Source organism: Danio rerio, chromosome 23, assembly GCF_049306965.1.
Source record: "Danio rerio strain Tuebingen ecotype United States chromosome 23, GRCz12tu, whole genome shotgun sequence".
Taxonomy (NCBI): Eukaryota; Metazoa; Chordata; class Actinopteri; order Cypriniformes; family Danionidae; genus Danio; species Danio rerio.
Genome location: NC_133198.1, coordinates 26,202,133 through 26,222,398, shown reverse-complemented (window position 1 = coordinate 26,222,398; position 20,266 = coordinate 26,202,133).

Sequence of the window (20,266 nt, the reverse complement as noted above, 5' to 3'; positions counted from 1 at the left end):
CAATCAGACGATTCCTAAATCACTATAAATAACCAAAGCATCTTACCTTAGCCATCTTCGTCTTGAAGAATACCACTTTCCACCCCGGGCACTCCGGTTTCCTCCAACAGACCAAAACATGTAACATAAAAAAGTGACAAATTAAATAAGCATTTTAGGCAAGCAATGAGTTCAGCATACAATCTCTATAGGCAATTTATAATCAAGCAGAGGAGTTCTCGAGACCTACCTGAGCTCAGACTACCTTCTTGCCCTGCAACCGGAGGGAGCCCCAGGCTCGAGGATCTTGCGAGCTCAGGGCTCTCTCCTGGGACAGCATGCCAAACACGCTTTATAATCTATCATCGGCAAGGGGGAACTCTTGAAACTGCTTTAAAAAATGCATCAGATAAATGTTTTTTTTTTCTCAATTTTTTATTGCATAAATCTGTTAATCAACCTCAGTCCAGATCAAAACTACTAATTGGTTTTAAAAATTACAGGATTTTAACTCTTTGTTTGCCAAATTCACAAACTATGTCCATGATTTGGTGAAAAACACACACAAAATAACATATCTTCAATATAAAAAGTAATTGTGCACTGACTTATTTTATTAAAGTCTTGCACATGTGAATGATTAGGAACAGCGCTGGCTTTGATGCATTGTTAGATTTTCATTTTTTCTCTCTAATTTACTGTTGGTGGCTGTTTTTGCCACATTATTGATGGTGCATAAATACACAGCCTTTGTTTTTATTTACTCCATGTAGTTCTGAGAGCTGAGATCCATATTTTGATTTTCTCAGACACATTATGGTAAGTGTGCAAAGGTCAGTCTCACACACTCACAGACACACGTACACACACTTTGATTTGCTGTAATACTCCATAAAAAATGACCAATTTGACCTCTTCCCAACAGGGGAAACCACCAACAATCAATAATGCATGATTGAAGGGTATTGTAGATTTATAATAAAAAATGTGGTTATAATGGAAGTCAATGAGGCAAAAACAGCCACCAAGAGTAAATTAGAGAGAAAACATGAAAATCAATTAAAAAACAATGCATCAAAGGCAATATTGTTTCACAAGTCCAAGACTTTGATAGAAGGTAAAAAAAAATCCAATCCGCAATTACTTTTTATATTTTTATACAAAATGAAAATACATAATTTTGTGTGTTTTTCTTTCAGTTTTCTAGATCACTTATGAATTTGAAAATTAAAGAGTTAAAATCCTGTAATTTACTAAGCAATATAGTAGTTTTGATCAGGACTGAGGTTGATTAACAGATTTCCGCAAAAAACAAAAAAACAAAAAAACATTTATCTGATGAATTTTTATCTCCTCATATTTGCATGGATTTTTTCCGGGTGATCCGGTTTCCCCCACAAGTACAAAGACATGCGCTAGAGGTGAATTGGGTCAGCTAAATTTTCCCTATAGTGTATGTGTGTGAATGAGTGTGTATGGGTGTTTCCCAGTGATGGATTGTAGCTGGAAAAGCAATAGCTGCGTAAAACATATGAGTTGGCCATTCATTCCGCTGTGGCAACCCCTGATAAATAAAGGGACTAAGCCGAAAAGAAAATGAATGAATGAATTTTTACAGCAGTTTCATTTAGTTGATGTATTTATCCCTAACATAACAAAAGGGGAGTTAATTCGCCCAGCGTCTTTGCTAAAGGCTTATGTTAGTTTTATTAGGTTAAAACAAGGCTACTATTAATATTGTCCTTAAAATATTTTTTTTTATGAAAATGCTTTATTTTTGTCAAACTAAAAGTAAAGTAATTGAAAATGGTTATAAAATAAATATTTTTTCTCCAGGTCATGTTGGTCAAAATTACAGGCAACCATAAAAAATTATTTGACTGAAAAATCTGAAATATGATTAATTTTTTCATTGTTTTTTAGCGTGGCAGGTTGAGTGCAAACACAGAAAAGTCTATATGGAGAGACTAAATGTTAAATTGCATATATATTTTTTGTATTTCGTTATTGAAATTATAATTTGCACTTTTTCTTTGTGTACAATCACACAATCATATTGAAGATATACTTGAAGTCAGAATTATTAACCCCCCTGAATTATTTGCCACCCTGTTTAATTTTTCCCCAACTTTTGTTTAACGAAGAGATTTTGTCGACACATTTCTGAACAATAGTTTTAATAACTCATTTCTAATAACTGATTTATTTCATCTTTATTTTTATGATGACAGTAAATAATATTTGACTAGATATTTTTAAAGACACTTCTATACAGCTTAAAGTGACATTCAAAGGCTTAACTAGGTTAATTAGGTAAACTAGGCAGGTTAGCGATAGGTAAGTTATTGTATAACGTTGGTTTGTTCTGTAGACTATCGAATAAAAATATAGCTTAAAAAAGCTAATAATTTTGACCTTAAAATGGTTTTTAAAAAATAAAAACTGCTTTAATTCTAGCTAAAATAAAACAAATAAGACTTTCTCTGGAAGAAAAAATATTATCAGACATACTGTAAAAATGTCCATGCTCTGTTAAACATCATTTAGAAAATATTTCAAAAAGAAAATAAAATTCAATGGGGGGGCTAATTGTTCTGACTTCAACTGCATATCATGACAGATGTTTGTTTGATTATATTTTTGGAAATGTTTACATTCAGTAATCTTCCTATATTTCCTCGACTGCCTAATAATGATGTCTCTGGACATACTGTAGGAGTTTATAAAAACTGATTCTATATAATACATTGACTTTTCCTCTGAAGTCAGCGTAGAAAATGCCACAAATCTGGCCCTGCAAGCGCACACTTTGCCAATCTTGAAATACTTCTTTGTGTTTGTACACCGACCAATATCTTTCATCAGCCCTATTCAACACTTACAGAGGTCATTGTTTCTCTGTGCGGAGCTGATTGCGCTGTGAGGAGTAATAGCTGCAGACCTGAGGGGTCAAAGGGCAACTCTCAGTCCATTCAGAGCGTGGTTAAATGAATGAGTAGTGACAGCCGTGCTCTTGTTATCAGCCTTGATGAGTGACGGGGTGAGTGAAGAGGGCTGCGTGTCCAGTGTTGGATTGTATTGGTCTGCAGGCATGCGGGATGTCAGAGCTAGAGTCAGTCAGTGCCTGGTCCCGCCGGTTCTCATTGTTTTTTTGGGTGCTGATAACCCGGGCGACCTCAGGGAAGCAGGTTGATCCATCAGTCTGTGTGTGGTAGAGGGTCTGTCAGACCTTTGTCATCAGATCACTCATTAACAAACACTTCCAGCAGCGGAGAATAGATCTGTGGTCAGTCTTGGTATGTTTAACTCAGAGCAAACAACACACACAGGCCGTGCAGGAGCTAGAGAGGATGCAGTGCGTCTGTTTGGGGGATTTTAATCATGTTGCTTTGCCAACTCCTGCTGGGTTTGCCGAGGATTAATAGATTTAAAATATGTTTTTCTTAGATACAGAAGTCTTCATAGTTAGATACATTATATAGTGGTGAATGGGAATCAATTGCTAAATTAGCTTTTTTTGTATTTCAATTTTATCCAATAACAAGAATGGCGGCTTATGGCACTGTGGCAACCCCTGATAAATAATGGTTTAAGCCAATAGAAAATTAATTAATTAATTAATAACAAGGATTATTATCCAATAAAAGTTTGTCATCATTACCTCAGATGCTATAATAGAAACATTGTTAAAAGTTAAATATATACAGTTGAAGTCAGAATTATTAGCCCCCTGAATTGTCTGCTTTGTTTATTTTTCCCCCAATTTCTGTTTAACAGGGTGAAGATTTTTTTTTAACACATTTCTAAACATAATAGTTTTTTAAATTTTATCTTTTGACAGTAAACAATATTTGACTAGATATTTTTCAAGACACTTCTATGCAGCTTAAAGTGACATTTAAAGGCTTAACTTGGTTAATTAGGTTAACTAGGCAAGTTAGGGTAAATAGGCAAGTTATTGCATAACAATATTTTGAAGACTAAAAATCGAAAAACAAATATATAGCTTAAAGGGGCGAATGATTTTACCCATATAATGGGTAAAAAATAAAAAAACTGCTTTTATTCTAGCCGAAATAAAACAAATAGGACTTTTTTCAGAAGAAAAAATATTATCAGACATGCTGTGAAAATTTCCTTGCTCTGTTAAACATCATTTGGAAAAAAAATTTAAAAAGAAAAAAAAAATCAAAGGGGGGGGGGGGGTAATAATTCTGATTTTAACTGTAGTATAGAGGTAGTGATAACAAAAACAGTATATAAACAAATAATTAGTATTTGTAGACTACTTTTGGATTACTTTTAGATTACTATTGACCTAACTTGGCTATTTAGTTTACATTTTTATGTATGTTTAAATTTAAACCCACTTTCAACAGTTCACACTTACCTGATGATTGGTTATAAGCTAGTTTGGCATGCTGTCCAGGGAGAGAGCCCTGAGCTCATGAGATCCTCGAGCCAGGGGCTCCCTCCCATTTGCAGGGTTAGAGTGGAGTTTGAGCTCAGGTATATCCCACCCCACACCCCTTCTGCTGCTTAAGGGTTGCTATGAGTGTGTGGTGCTGGTGTAATTTGAATATGGTTCTGATTTGGTTTAGTCAATTAACTTATATCTCATGTTTTGGACTGTGGGAGGAAACCGGAGGACCCAGGAAAAACCCCTTATAGAGGAAAAAGAGGAGGAGAGGGGTGGAAGGGGGGATTTTTCAAGACGAAGATGGCAAAAGATAAGATGCTTTGATTATTTATACTGAGTTAGGAATTGTCTGATTGGTGGTTCGTACATTAGCTTGAATTGGGGCTGGCAATCATAAGCCCGTGATCCTCTTGAAATTAGTTTATAAATAAACTTCATCTAACTTCAGAGACATGAATCACAATTTTTTTTTCTCAACATTGTGTGATAAATACATAATATATAAATTATATGTTCCACAGTATTTACTATTATATTCCTAAATTTAGTTTAATACTAAAACTAAATACCAGCTCATACTAAACACAATTAAACTAATTGAAATCTAAAAGAAATATCTTTAAATCTGTATAAACTGCTAAGGTCAATATTATTAGCCCCCAAGCAATTTTTTTCCCTAATAAGATATGAATATACTATTTGAGTTGTTGATAACCAATGTTGAGGGGAACACATTACAAGTAACTCAAGTTACGTAATAATAGTACTTTTCTGAATAACGTGTAAAGTAACGCATTAGTTTTAAAAATGACGTAATAATGTTTGAGTTACTTTTTTAAAAATGTAATGTGAGTTACTATTTAGTTGAATTAATTTGCTTTTAAAAACTAAATTGCTGAATTAAAATGAACACAGTCATGTTGAAGCCCGCACACAATGAGAGAATGCATGCAAGAACAGACAGAAACGAAGATGACAGAGACTTACATATCTGCGATGGAAATATTCTCATTATTTTGAACACATGGAGGAAAAGGAAAATTTCTGAATGGACAGTGATTTCACTTTTTAATAAGACATAAAGTATGAAAGTAGCAAATCTATTGCTTTAAACTTTCATTAATCTGTATATACAGCATGAATAGTGTCAGGAAGTTCTTCGAAGACAACATTACCCCACATACATTTTTTATGTGTTTTTTTAAGGTAAACAATGTATATTATGTGTGTTTTTAATTGTAAAACTCCTCTATTTAAATAAAAAATAAGAAAAGAAAAAACCTAAAACCCTGCAAGTTTTGAGAGAGATCAAGACTCAGCCAGGTCAGAAAGCGTTACTCAAAATAGGACCACACGAAATCTGCACACACAGAAATCTGCAAATTTTTAGGCTATCATTGAGTATTTATTTAGTTGTGTAAATGTGTGTACATTTATATTTATTCAGTCTTTTAAATAGTTTCAGTAATATTGTTGACTATATGAAAGTGTTCGTTTGATTTATTTACAATACAGTATGTAAAGTCACATTCTCTGTCTTTAAGTAGATGTATAATATGAGAGACTTGCTTTGTTTACCAAATAAGTGGATCTAATAGAATTTGCATTGTGAGCTTTAAATAAAAGTTAAAACTGTATAGTTTCTTATTTGATAAATTAAGTTTCTAGTTATGATACTTCCAAAATAATGTTTCTACTAAATTCTTCGCAAAAAGTGTCACCAGATGACCCCTATGCTCAAAAGTAACGTAACACATTACTTACCATAAAAAGTAACTAAGTAAAGCAACTAGTTATTTTGGGGGGAGTAACTCAATATTGTAATGCATTACTTTCTAAAGTAACTTTCCCCAACACTGTTGATGACTGTGGAAAATCTGGAAATGTATCAACAGCCTGTAAAAACTCCTTTATTATAATAACTAAGTTTTCTCCTTTCATTAGGTGATTTTATTTTATCTCTAAATATTATCAAACTTCACCAAATTTTAATTGGAGTAAAACAAGAATACATTTTTAACCATAACTCAAGGGTTAAATCAATTAGAAAACCACGCTTAAGGAAGCAATTGCACAATAACACATATTCCAGTGTGTTGTTAACTGTACTAATTAGCACGATTCCTCACATCTTGTGACATATGGAGGCCACATGTCTGTCTGAAAAGCTGATAAGCTGATAGCAAGCTGATGGCAAGCTCAACTGATGTATGAGTTCAGTGGCTAACAGAAAGAAGAAGAAAAAACAGAGATGATAGTTCACTAAGCTCAATACTCTTATCCTACAAATATTTACGAACTTTATCCAAAAAGCATCATTTATAGTAAAAGCTCAGCCCTTTAACGGATAAGAGGGATTCTATTACACAGTCATACCAAATCTCTGCAACTGGATAGGACAATGGAGGTGTGTTATTAACCTAAAAATAACACTCATCCTATTCCTGCCTGGGTGACCTTTAATGCTTCAGAAGTGACTCATCATGAAGAGGAAGGCTGTGGTCTGAGACCCTTCCCTCAAGCCTCCCCCTCAGGCCTGGAAGAGGAGAACACAGCCTGTCCTCCGCTGACTGAGATCCTGCTCATGTGGACCTCAGCCAGACACACATGAGTCACACAACACTGATTGCATTCATCTCTTCTGTTTCAGATCTTAACGTAAAGACAGAGCTTTTGTGCAAATAATAAATAATAATATCAATTAAAATAGGATCGACACGGTGGTGCAGTAGGTAGCACAATCGCTTTACAGCAAGAAGATTGCTGGTTCGAGCCTCTGCTTGGTCAGTTGGCAGTTCTGTGTGTAGTTTGCGTGTTTTCCAAGTGTTCGCGTGGGTTTCCTCTAGGTGCTCCAGTTTCCCCCACAGTCCAAATACATGTGCTGTAGATTAATTGCTTTAGCTAAACTGGCCGTGTTATATGTGTGGGAGTCGGTGTGTATGGATGTTTCCCTGAGATGGGTTGCAGCTGGAAGGGCATCCGCTGCATAAAATGTGCTGGATAAGTTGGTGGTTCATATGGCTGAGGGAACCCCAATAAAGGGACTAAGCTGAAAATGAATTATTGAATGAATTAATAAATATAAACAGGTAAAAAAAGCTTATCTCAGACTAATACAGAATAATTTTGACATTTGTAGTACTGTGAGGTCAAAAAATATGAAACAAAAGCTGCATTTTTAGCTTAACTTCTGTCTCTGGAGTCACATGATCTTTCAGAAATCATACCAATATTATCATTTGCTGAGGAACATGCACGGCTGTTTTATTTTGATCAGGTTATTATTATTGTCATCAATACTGAAAACTATATTGTCTGCTTTATGTTGTGAAAATTATTTATAGGAAGATCAAACTGACAACATTTATTGGAAAAATATATTTTTTTAAATAATAAGAATACTGTAACGTTTATTTTTTTATTTTTCAAATATTATTATAATTGTATTCTTTGTATTTATTATTATTATTTTCCATTTTGCTGTATTTTTAACCATTCCTGTCAAAATTGTATTTTCAATATAAAAGTTTGTTAATTTATTAAGGTTCAATAAAAGGGAAAAAATTACAACCTTGATTGTCCTAAATGTTTTGTTAAAGCTTTAGAAAATAATCACAAATAAATGTTTTTTTTAAGAAATAACTGAAAAGAAAATAATAATAATGTACTTTTATATAGCACTTTTAAAACTTAGTTCTCAAAGTGCTTTACACAAAAAAGATACAGATATAAGAACTGCTTAGAGTAGCAGTACAATAGAAACATTCAAATTAGATAAAACATTAAAAATCTAGAAACAGATAATAAACTGGTAAAAGTGCATAGGCGAGTGTAAAGTTTTGTGTTTTCAATGATGATTTAAACAATCTAAAAGATTCAGCGTGTCTAATGTCATAGGGGAGAGAGTTGCAGAGCCTCGGAGCCAAGGAAAAGAAAAGGTATAGAGTGCAGACGAGTAGAGGGGACTGTTAAAAGACCAGAGTTGGAGGAACAGAGTTTACATTTTGTGTTTACTGACTTTAAGTCGATTTCAATAAATTTAAGGTGTCGTTTAGGGTTTAAACGATTTACTTAAAGGTTTTTAATTGTAATATACAGTGCATTCTGCAATAAATAAATCAATAATTAAATAAAGTAGCATAGCTGTTTTGAATATTAATGATAATAATAAAATGTAATAATAATTCAAAAAGCACTAAATGAGCATTTTAATAATTTCTGAAAGGTCAGCGAAGACTAGATGCTTTCTATTTGAATAATTGTGATTAGATTTTAAATAATAAAAAGTTATTATATTTCTTTCTTTTTTATTTACATTATTTCATTCAATATTTTATTGCAGCCTTGCTGAGCAGAAGGGACTTCTTTTCAAAACAGTAGTGTCCATAAAAGGAACTTCATGTGATTTAGGACTTCTGACAAGTGATAAAAAAAAAAAAAAAAACATTTCTACACTGAAATAAAGACAGCATTCCATTCAGTTCCTAAAGCCAAAAGTAACTTATTGATCCATAAGGAACATTTTATAAGAAAAAGTATACTTATATGTTTAACGTATAAGATGGTATCTTTACATATGACAAATAAAGCTGAATATTGACATAAAAGTGAACTAAAGTGTGTTTGGTGAACATGAGATGAGAATTCCTTTTTCAGTCTTCTTAATTTATTCTCTTCTGCCACCTTGTGGCCCACAATGAAACAAGCCAGAGATCACCGCTTCAAAAACTCTAAAGTTTTAAAAGATTTAATTTTAGTATTTATTATTTAATTATTTCAATACTTTCAAAAACTATTTTTTATGCTTATTGTCGTTTTAATGCCATAACATGACAAGTAACAACAGTAAGTTACTTATACTATTAATTGCAATAGCCTATATATTTTTATTTCAAATATATATACATAGCTGAAGTCAGAATTATTAGCCCCCCTATGAATTTTATTTTCTTTTTAAAATATTTCCCAAATGATGTTTAACAGAGCAAGGACATTTTTACAGTATGTCTGATAATATTTTTTCTTCCGGAGAAAGTCTTATTTGTTTTATTTAGGCTAGAATAAAAGCTGTTTTTAATTTTTTGAAAGCCATTTTAAGGTCAAAATTATTAGCCCCTTTAAGCTATATTTTTATTCGCTAGTCTACAGAACAAACCATCGTTATACAATAACTTGCCCAATTACCATAACATGCTTAGTTAACCTACCTAATTAAGCTTGTCACTTTAAGCTAGAAGTGTCTTGAAAAAAAAATCTAGTCAGACATTTACTGTCATCATGGCAAAAATAAATCAGTTTATTAGAAATGAGTTAATAAAACTATTTTGTTTAGAAATGTGTTGGACAATTTTTTCCCTCCGTTAAAAAGAAATTTGGGTGAAATAAAACGGGGGTAATAATTCTGTCTTCAACTAAGAAGGCTATATATGTCGCAACCCGACACTTGTGTCGAAAATCTATAATCAATCAACACCTAAGCCTATAACTGAACCCACAGAAGCTGTAATGAACAGTTCCTCTTATCCTCTTTAAAGAGCATTCAACCTTGTGTAAATAATGGGATTAAGAAAGGCACGGCTGAGCTGATGAAGTCTTCACAGTGTCCGGTGACCGCTATCTATCGCAGCGCTCAGGTGCTTTCACGACACAATGCGCATTTGTTGTCATCTGCTCCCGCGTGCATGGATGAGCTCCGAGCACCGGCCCGTCAAATTCCCTCTTTGTCTGCGGTCAGTAAATGCTCTCTAGTGCCTCCGGCCCGCAGGTAGAGATAACGACACGACAAAGTGGGACACATTCTCACAATACAGTACCTACGTTGACAGAATCTGTCCACATGTGCACTCACGTTAGTAGGTCAACTAACTGAGAATGACGTGTTAGCGCACGTGAGGGAACTTGCCTCGCATTTCAGCCGAAGATTGACCTCATTGGTTATAAGTTCGCACACAAATAATTTTAAGATATTGTCTACAATTGCATTTCAAAAAATAACCATTATTTTACTGCAAATAAAAATCAAAAACAGGACTATATAAAGACCTGCACTGATTTTTTAAGACTAAGTGGTTAGAAACTATTTATATGGGCTAAAATTAAACAAATTAAACATTATTAAAGATAAATAAATTTAATTTGTGTGTTTAAATTCAGTTGATATTGTTCATTATTCACCAATTAATAATTGTGGTTATTAAAGTGGCATTCAATTAAAAAGCAACAGCAGCAGCAGCAGCAGCAATAAAAAAGACCTTATATGCTTTAACATTATAAGGTTATTTCTATGGCAGTTGCTCAGCTGGTGCAGACTCCTAGAAGTAAACAGCCCTGTAAGCTACCTTCTTTCCTTTTTGTGGTTGCTTAGTTATTTATATCCATCATGTGACAGAGCACTAGCATGATGGAAGCAGAAAACTGTTTATGTCATGCTTTTTAAAAAAAGGAAATTTGTAATATAAAATATCTATTAATTTGCTACATGTAATAGTTTTTAAAAAGTCATTCAATCATTCATTTTCCATCAGCTTAGCCCCTTGTTTATCAGGGGTTGCCACAGCGTAATGAACCGCCTTTAAAAACTCATTTGATTTACAATAGTTTGAGGTTTGCAATCTTACCATATGAAAACCAAATTTCAGTAACTTATCATTAACAGGGGTGAACACAGTTCATTCTTACCTTAAGAGGCTACATGTTTAAAATAAATAAATAATCAATCTAATTTAGACTACTGTGAATTAAGTACTTTTAAGCTTTTACAATGTATAAATCCACTTCTAACTTACAGACAGGATGACGTTAGAGAACATGAAAGCTGTGGGTGATTTTATTATTTTTAAATAATGCTAATGATAAGTTACTGAAATTTGGTTTGCATAAAACAAAGTAATCACTAACCATTTATTTTAGGCAAAATCTGCCTAGAGGCTCAGCGACACGTCAAAATGTGTTAAAGTTGAGCAGAGACCTGAAAACAGTCACTGCTAATTACAAACTAACATTAAAGATAGGCTTGTAAAATTCCTGTATGCATGATAATATGAAGATTTACAACCCTGTTCCTGGAGGTATACCTTCTTGCAAAACTCACCTGCAACCTTGATCAAACACACCTGTCTTTAATAAACAAGTGCTCCTTCAGATCCTATTTAGTTGGTTTAGTTGAGTTTGATCAGGGTTGGAGCTAAACTCTGCAGAAAGGTCGATCTCCAGGAACAGGGTTGAGCACCCGTTTAAAACAATGAAAAATAAGAGATCTAGATGATATTGTATATTCAATCATTTGTTGTGAAATTTAAATGACTTCCATTCAGTATTTACAGAAAATAAAATTAGAATAAGAACAAAAAAACAAATCTATGTCAAATAAAATACTTCAGTTCTAAATAAAGCAGGTGCTTTTACTAAAAGGTTCCTTCCCTCCAGTTAGTTTAGCTGCAGATTCCTCCGTGGGGCCCATCTGGGCTGGCCCGCGTAGGGTCCACCTGGGCTGGCCCGCATGGGGCCCACCAGGACTGGCCAGTATTATTATTCATGATAATACTTTGCATTTAAGTACAGCAGTTTTTCTTAAATGTAACACAATTTAGCCATAATGATAACTTAGTCATAATGACAACGATAAGACCAGAGCTTACCTTAACGGTAACTTCGCCTTCATCTCAGTGTTGTACTAAAATAGAGAATGCAGTTAACACTAAGTAACGTCAAAGTCGAGTTTTTTATTGGGGGGGGGGGAGTAATGTTACTATGGTCAAAAACTCACTCACTGTATCAAATACCTCACAAACACTACAATGACCGCTTGGTGTCTGTTATTTCTTGTTAAAAATACCGTGCTCAAACCATACACTGTAAAAAATGAAACAAAATGAAACAAAAACCATAAAATTACGGTAAAATTTCTTTGTTGGAATAAAGTGCAAAAAATTATAAATCTACAGATATTTTCATTAAAATGCTTTCAGAAAAACACTGTTATTTTACAGATATTTCCTAGATTATTACGATCAAATCCATTTAATAAAGTTACACCATAAGTGTTTTATAGAGAAACGCTGTTATTTTACAGACTTTTCCTAGATTATTATGATCGAACACCATCAATATAGTGACTGCTTTAAAAGTTCAAGAGAAAACAATGTTATTAAAAAGAATTTTCCCTAATTCATTAGGATTAAACACCTTTAATAAAATGCCAAGACATGCTCAAGATCGTAATTTAACACTTTTATTTTGGATCAAAAAAGTTTGGAAAAAACAACAAACAAGATACAACTGATTAACATTCTCACAACTATAACATTAAGGTTACATTTTGTTGAATAGTATTCCTGTAAAACATGTAGAGGTTTAAGTTATTTGGAATGATTCAGTTCCAAATCTTAAATGAAATGAAACTGTAATGTGAAGGGGACTCTGACAAAGAAGTGCAGATCCAAATGCAGGTTTATTACACAGAGATGGTCAGGTAAGCAGCAGTCAACACAGGGGCAACCTGCAAATGATGTATGCAGGGAATCCAGAGTCATGGTAAAATAACAAGCAAATGATCAGTCCCGGAAGCAAACAACGTAAACAATTAACAAACAAAGCAAGGCAAAACAAGAAAAACACATCATAATGTTCACAGTAACAGTATAACAAGACTCAGCAATTGGTGTGTGCGTCTGTGCTGCTTTTAAAGTTCATGTAATCAGTTCATAACGATCCTCTGACTGTGTGTGTGTGTGCAATCAGCAGAATCTGGAACAGGTACATGTGAGCGCTCTTGTGTAACTTTATTGTACAGATTTGATCATAATAAACTAGAAAATATCTGTAAAATAACAGTGTTTTTCTGTAAACATTGTAATGAAAATATCTGTGGATTTATTATTTTTTGCATTTTAAGCAAAGAAATTTTACCGTCATTTTATGGTTTTTGTTTGGCAGCCGTAGCTGCTGTTTATTTGTATTTTTTTACGATATATATATATATATATATATATATATATATATATATATATATATATATATATATATATATATTTTTTTTTTTTTTTTTTTTTTTACAGAGCACATAATTACAATTTATTACTTTAATTTTAAGTAATCTTAAATGTACTTTTAAAAAAGGAAAAAAAACAGTGTAAATAGTACAGCAATTTTATTGTATAAAACAGACAAATTGCTGTAATTTGTCATTATTTATATAGTACATAAAATAACAGTCAAGCTGTTAATTTAGAGATATTGTTTGTAAGTTTTACAAACTTTTGAATATAATTTAAAATAACAGAAAAAAAGCTGTATAAATAATAATGTAATTTCCCTGTATGAAAAACACAAGTCAGTAATTTGTCTTTAATAATAAAGTACCTAAAATGAAAGTCACACTGTTAATTTAGAGAGATTATTTGTCATTTTACTAAGTTTTGAATATAATGTGAAATGACAAAAAAAATACTGTAAAAAATGTATAGATTTTTTTGGAAAAATTAATTACAGTGTAGGCTGGCACCTTTTTTTCGGGTAACGTTACTATGGTCAAAAACTCACTGTATCAAATACCTCACAAACACTACAGTGGCCGCCTGGCGTCTGTTATTTCTTGTTTAAAATAAAGCGCTCAAACTATGGGCTGGCCCAGGTGGGGACCACTTGGGCTGGCCCGAGTGGGGCCCACCTCGGCTGTTATTTCTTGTTGAAAATACTGCGCTCAGGCCATGGGCTGGCCTGAGTGGGGCCTACCTGGGCAGTCCCGCGTGGGGCTTACCTGGGCTGGCCCGCGTGGGGCCCACCTGGTTTGAGCACCTGGGCTAGCCCGTGTGGGGCCCACCTGGACTGGCCAGTATTAATATTCATGATAATAATTTGCATTTAAGTACAGCAGTTCACACAATTTAGCCATAATGATAATCATAATGACAAAGTTAAGACCAGAGCTTAACTTAACGGTTTTCATGGTGACTTCGCCTTCATATCAGTGTTGTGCTGAAATAGAGAATGCAGTTAACACTAAGTAACGTAAAAGTTGAGTTGTTGTTTTTTTTGTTTTCGGGTAACGTTACTACGGTCAAAAACTCACTTACTGTATCAAATACCTCACAAACAATGACCGCCATACTGTTAACCATGTTCACAGTATGGAAATGTTGAGAATACATTATTATACTGTGAAAACAACAATATATACAGTAACACACTGTGCACAGCCTATACAGTAAGAAACTGTTGAGAAATGCAGTATAATTTTGTAATAAGTTTGAAGAACCATTTTGGGTTCCACAAAGAACTTTTCAGTAAAGAGTTTTTCAGTAAGACTTTACTGAGTTTCTTAGTATTTTTCTTAGAACAAGAAACCTTTCCACCAGAAAAAGAGAATTTGAGAATTATTATTTTAGATAATGTATGAAAAAAGCTGTATGATAAATCCCATGTAAAGCTATTTCATTTAATCAGGACACTTTTAACATGTGTAACAGCAATCACACAATTCTTTAAGCCTAATAACAAGCTTCCAGTAGACAAGCATGATTAAATGTTATTTTTTTTCTCCCCCAAGAAATGCCCTAACACAGTTTATTTTTGTTTGTTTTTTTTTGTAACAAGCAACTGAAAAGGACATGCCATGCTTTGTTTAAAAAGCTGTCACTTGACCTGGGTGTTTCTATTTACAAGGAATTGAAAAGTCAGATGATGAATAGTAGCCGCTGAAACACCAATACAATTACAGAAGAAACACCACTGTATTAGCCACTGCTAAGTAGCCCAAACAGATCCCAATCTTAATCCCAGAAACGGATTTATTGGGCTTAATCCTGTTGATGAAAACAGAATCCCACCCGCGTTCAGACAGCCCACCGCCCCAGGTGCAGTAAAAGACAAGACAAGGCCTTTCTCCTCTGTCTCAGTAAAGCTCTGATGAATTGATAGTGTAGGACCTTGCTGGGCATCGTGCCTGGTCTGTGCTTGGCTAATTGGTGAAAGTGGGGGGTTGTTTTCCCACAAAACCAAGAATCAAATGTAGAAAGATCATAAATAATTAAGAGTGACTGCAATGTGGGTTTTGTTGGTCATAATGTCAAACAAACTTCTCACTTAAGAAAGATTTAAATAGCATTAATTATGTAAACGACAAGGGACTTAATGCACTGCTGATATGTTGTTTTTTATTTTGTATGTGTACACTGTAAGAAAAAAAAAAGGTCAAATGACTGGCAGCTACGGCTGCCAAACAAAAACCATAAAATTACGATAAAATGTCTTTGTTGAAATAAAGTGCAAAAAGAATAAATCTACAGATATTTTCATTAAAATGCTTACAGAAAAACACTGTTATTTTACAGACTTTTCCTAGACTATTACGATCAAATCTGTTCAATAAAGTTACACACTAAGAATTTTACAAAGAAACACTGTTATTATACAGACTTTTCCTAGATTATTATGATCAAACACCATCAATAAAGTGACTGCACTAAAAGTTCAAGAGAAAACAATGTTATTTAAAAAAAATTTCCCTAAATCATTAGGATTAAACACCTTTAATGCCAAGACATGCTCAAGGTCGTAATTTAACACTTTTATTTTGGATCAAAAAATTTAGGAAAAAACAACAAACAAAATAAAACTGATTAAAATTCTCACAACTTTAAAATTAGTTGTTACATTTTATTGAATAGTATTCCTGTAAAACATGTAGAGGTTTAAGTTATTTGGAATGATTCAGTTACAGATCTTAAATGAAATGGAACTGTAATGTGAAGGGGACGCTGAGAAAGGAGTGCAGATCCAAATGCAGGTTTATTACACAGAGATGGTCAGGCAAACAACAGTCAACACAGGGGCAAACAGATGTAACATTATGCAGGGAATCCAGAGTCATGGTCAAATAACAGGCAAATGGTCAGTCCCGGCAGCAAACAAAGTAAACAATTAACAAACAAAGCAAGGCAAAAGAAGAGAAACGCTTCATAATGTTCACAGAAACAGTATAAAAAGACTAAGCAATTGGTCTGTGCTGCTTTTAAAGTTCATGTAATCAGTTCATAATGATACTCCGACTGTGTGTGCAATCAGCAGAATCCGGAACAGGTGCATGTGAGCGCTCTTAGTGTGTAACTTTATTATATTATTTTAAATTATATTTATTTATATCTAGGAAAAGTCTGTAAAATAACAGTGTTTTTTCTGTAAACATTTTAATGAAAATATTTGTAGATTTTTTATTTTTTGCACTTTATTTCAACAAAGAAATTTTACCGTCATTTTATGGTTTTTCTTTGGCAGCCGTTGCTGCCAGTCATTTGACCTTTTTTTTTTTACAATATTTTTTATTTTTATTTTACAGAGCACGTAATTACAATTTATTACTTTAATTTTACGTAGCCTTAAATGTACTTCATAAAAAAACAGGAAAAAACACTGTGTAAATAGTACGGCAATTTTATTGTATAAAACAGACAAATTGCTGTAATTTGTCATTACTTATATATACTTATATAGTACATCAAATAACAGTTAATTAACAGTTAACAAATTAATTTTTACAAACTTTTGAATGTAATTTAAAATAACAGAAAAAATATTGTATAAATAATAATGCAATTTCCCTGTATAAAAAAACAAAAATGTCAGTAATTTGTCTTTAATGATAAAGTACCTAAAATGAATGTCAAACTGTGAATTTAGAGAGATTATTTGTCATTTTACTAAGTTTTACATATAATTTTAAATGACAAAAAATTACTGTAAAAAATTGAGGGATATTTTCTGCAAAATTAGCGGGGTTTTTTACAGTGTAGTTTTTGTTTAACTTTCACAATATTACAGTATATGAGTGCATTCCCTATCAGTATTCAATACTGACATTCAGGGCCTAAACCATTATGCCACAACTGTAAAAGAGACTGAGAAAATTCACCAGCCATATATTAATTTACTGGCCATGAAACTGAATGCGCATTATTTCATAGAAAAATACTATGCACCATAAACATACTTAATTTAAGGTATTTAATTGCTTAACAAGTTTGGCACATTTCAATTTCATTTCACATTACATAAGGCTCAATATGAGTCTCTCTACATCCCCGAAAAGCTATCATGAGTCAATCAATATTATCATGAGCTGCTCTCCACAAAATAATCACATTACTGTGTTTTAGCTTACATGTTACAACACAGTATCAAAAGTAAGTTGATAATCATCAATGAATGGCGTTCTGTTCATATAGTAAGAGTTACTTTTAAAAGTTTATTGGCCAACTGACAAATTTCATGTTTGCTGTCATGTAATTTTAACCATGAATTTGGCACTTGATGAATGTTAGGCCCTGTACAAAACATCTTAGGTCCTGTACAAAAGTTAACAGTACACTGTAAAACCCCAAAAAGTTAAGGCAACTCAAATCATTTGAGGACACCGATTGAAACAAACTATTTTAGTTTAAAAAAGAATCCAAATGATCTATTTGAGTAAAAGAAGCAATTTGAGCACAGTAAAACCCAATAAATGAAGAGAACTCAAACCAACTGAGTACTGTAAAACTCAAAAAGTTAAGGCAACTCAGACCGTTTGAGGAAACTAATTGCTACAAACCATTTGAGTTAAAAACTAATCTATATGAGTACTGTCAACTTACTCTGTTTAAGTTGAAGTAATGAGGTATTTAATTCACTCATTACCTTCAACACTGAGTTCAAAACTCTTTTTAAATGAGTAGAATTAACTATCTGTAAATTTTGAGTTAACTACACTGATTTCATTTGATAAAGTTGGCTGTTGGGTTTTACAGTGTACTTTAAAACAGATATATGCGAGAAGAAATCATTTGTTTTACATTGTCCGCCTGTGTTATATAACTTGACACAAAGGTTCCCAAACTTTTCAGCTCCTGACCCCCAAAATAACAATTTCACTGACTCTTGACCCCCACTATCCTCAGAGGTGGTTAAAAACATATAAACAGTGCACACAATGGCGCGCACACACACACACACACACACACACACACACACACACACACACACACACACACACACACACACAATAGGAACTATATAAACAAGCTTATTGACAACCCAAAAATGTGCAACAGTCTAACCACCATATAATATTTTATAATCATTATTTATTTGTTTATTTGAATATTAACCTCACTTAATGAGAATAGTGGGATCAATGTTTACAGCACAAGGCTTAATTTTGGAGACCACAACTTAGATCGTCCTCTATGTTCAGTCGTGGCCTTTATTTTTAATGTACATGAGTGCCATAAAGGTGTCAAAGTTTAACATTGTGCTGTAAAAATCAATCTGCTGCAACTAACACTAATGCTGTGTCATTAATAGCGCAATAACTCCAGGGGTCGCAATCCAATGAAAAAAATAATTGAAAGGCTGATGGATTTTTATTTGCAGGATGTTTTTTTATGTAGCTATTAAATACTATTTTTGCCTTCTGTAGGTTATGGATAAAATATTGCCAATCTAATAGATTAATAACATATGATATTTTTGCCTCTCATAGTCTCGCAAGCCCCCAGGGGTCCTGACTCCCACTTTTAGAACCACTGAATTAACTAAGGTATAAAACTACTATAACTATAACTAAGTTATAAAACATCTATGTTAAGCTGCTTTGACACAATTTCCATTGTAAAAGCCCAATAGAAATACAGATTAATTTAATTGAATAGGCAGTAAAAGTTTTCTGTGTTTGAAAGGGCAACTTGCAACCAAAAAAAAATCTCTACTATTAATTTTAATAATTTATTGGTCCTGAAAAGAAAACAAAAAGGTGGTTGATGTACAGTATGTTGAGCAACTGCTGGTTTGCTGTCACATAATTACATGTTTTAGGAGACATTAGAGGTTTGTACCTCAAAACTGACACTGACAGAGGTAAAATGTGACCACAGTGGTCATTAATCAGCTCTCTGTGAGCATGTCAAACTCATATCAATCAAAGACTGTTTTGGCCGAGCTTTAGAGGAATCTTTTAGAAATTGCCATGTTCATCTCACAATAGTGAAATACGGCCAAAATCACTTAGTGTGCCCCAATACTAAAACAATGATAAACCTGTGCTGGAATTTGTGTAGACTCTAGTGATGATGATCGGGAGATATGAGACACACGAGACACCATTAAGATCTGTGAAGATAATGAGATAATTAGAAATCTTTTATCTTAATATCATAATGATTTAATAGGACCTCACAAATTGGCCAGATTAGCTAATCCTGCTATCTACATTTATAATCATGATGTCTCTAAACATGATGTTGCCATGCAGATTTTGAGCTAACATGAATATTTATTTGACTAACAAAGAGTGACGTTGCTTTAAGGAATTTATTCAGACATTTTACTCAACAATTCATGATCACATTTCCTTTTGTCTTTTTATACAGATGTTCTTGTATATACGCAGTGTATGTATTAAGCACTGTGGATGTGTCAGATCATCACGCTGTATCAAATGATCAAAATGTGAACATGTTCGGACTGTGACATTAATACTTTGAGTTGCAGTGGGAAAGAAGACCCAGCTTACACACATGATATCACAGCAGAAAGTTGGCTACAGACAGGCTCACATGACCTTCTGTTTGAGAGTCCTCCGCTATGTCAGCTGATGGAATCTTTTTGACTGCAGGCAGTACAGACTGTTGGCTGCCTCCCTAATCCTGTGGCAGAAAATGTAGTTACTAAATGGGGTGTAATTGGAGGGTGAATTGAAGGGCTATCAAGGACTACAATATATACTTTGCTCTTTTATTTTATCAGCTTTAGAAAAAAAAATTAAAGACCTTATGCATTTTAATTCTCAGTTTATCTGGGTTTTATGATTTAGAATTATGTGTCTGAGTAAAATGT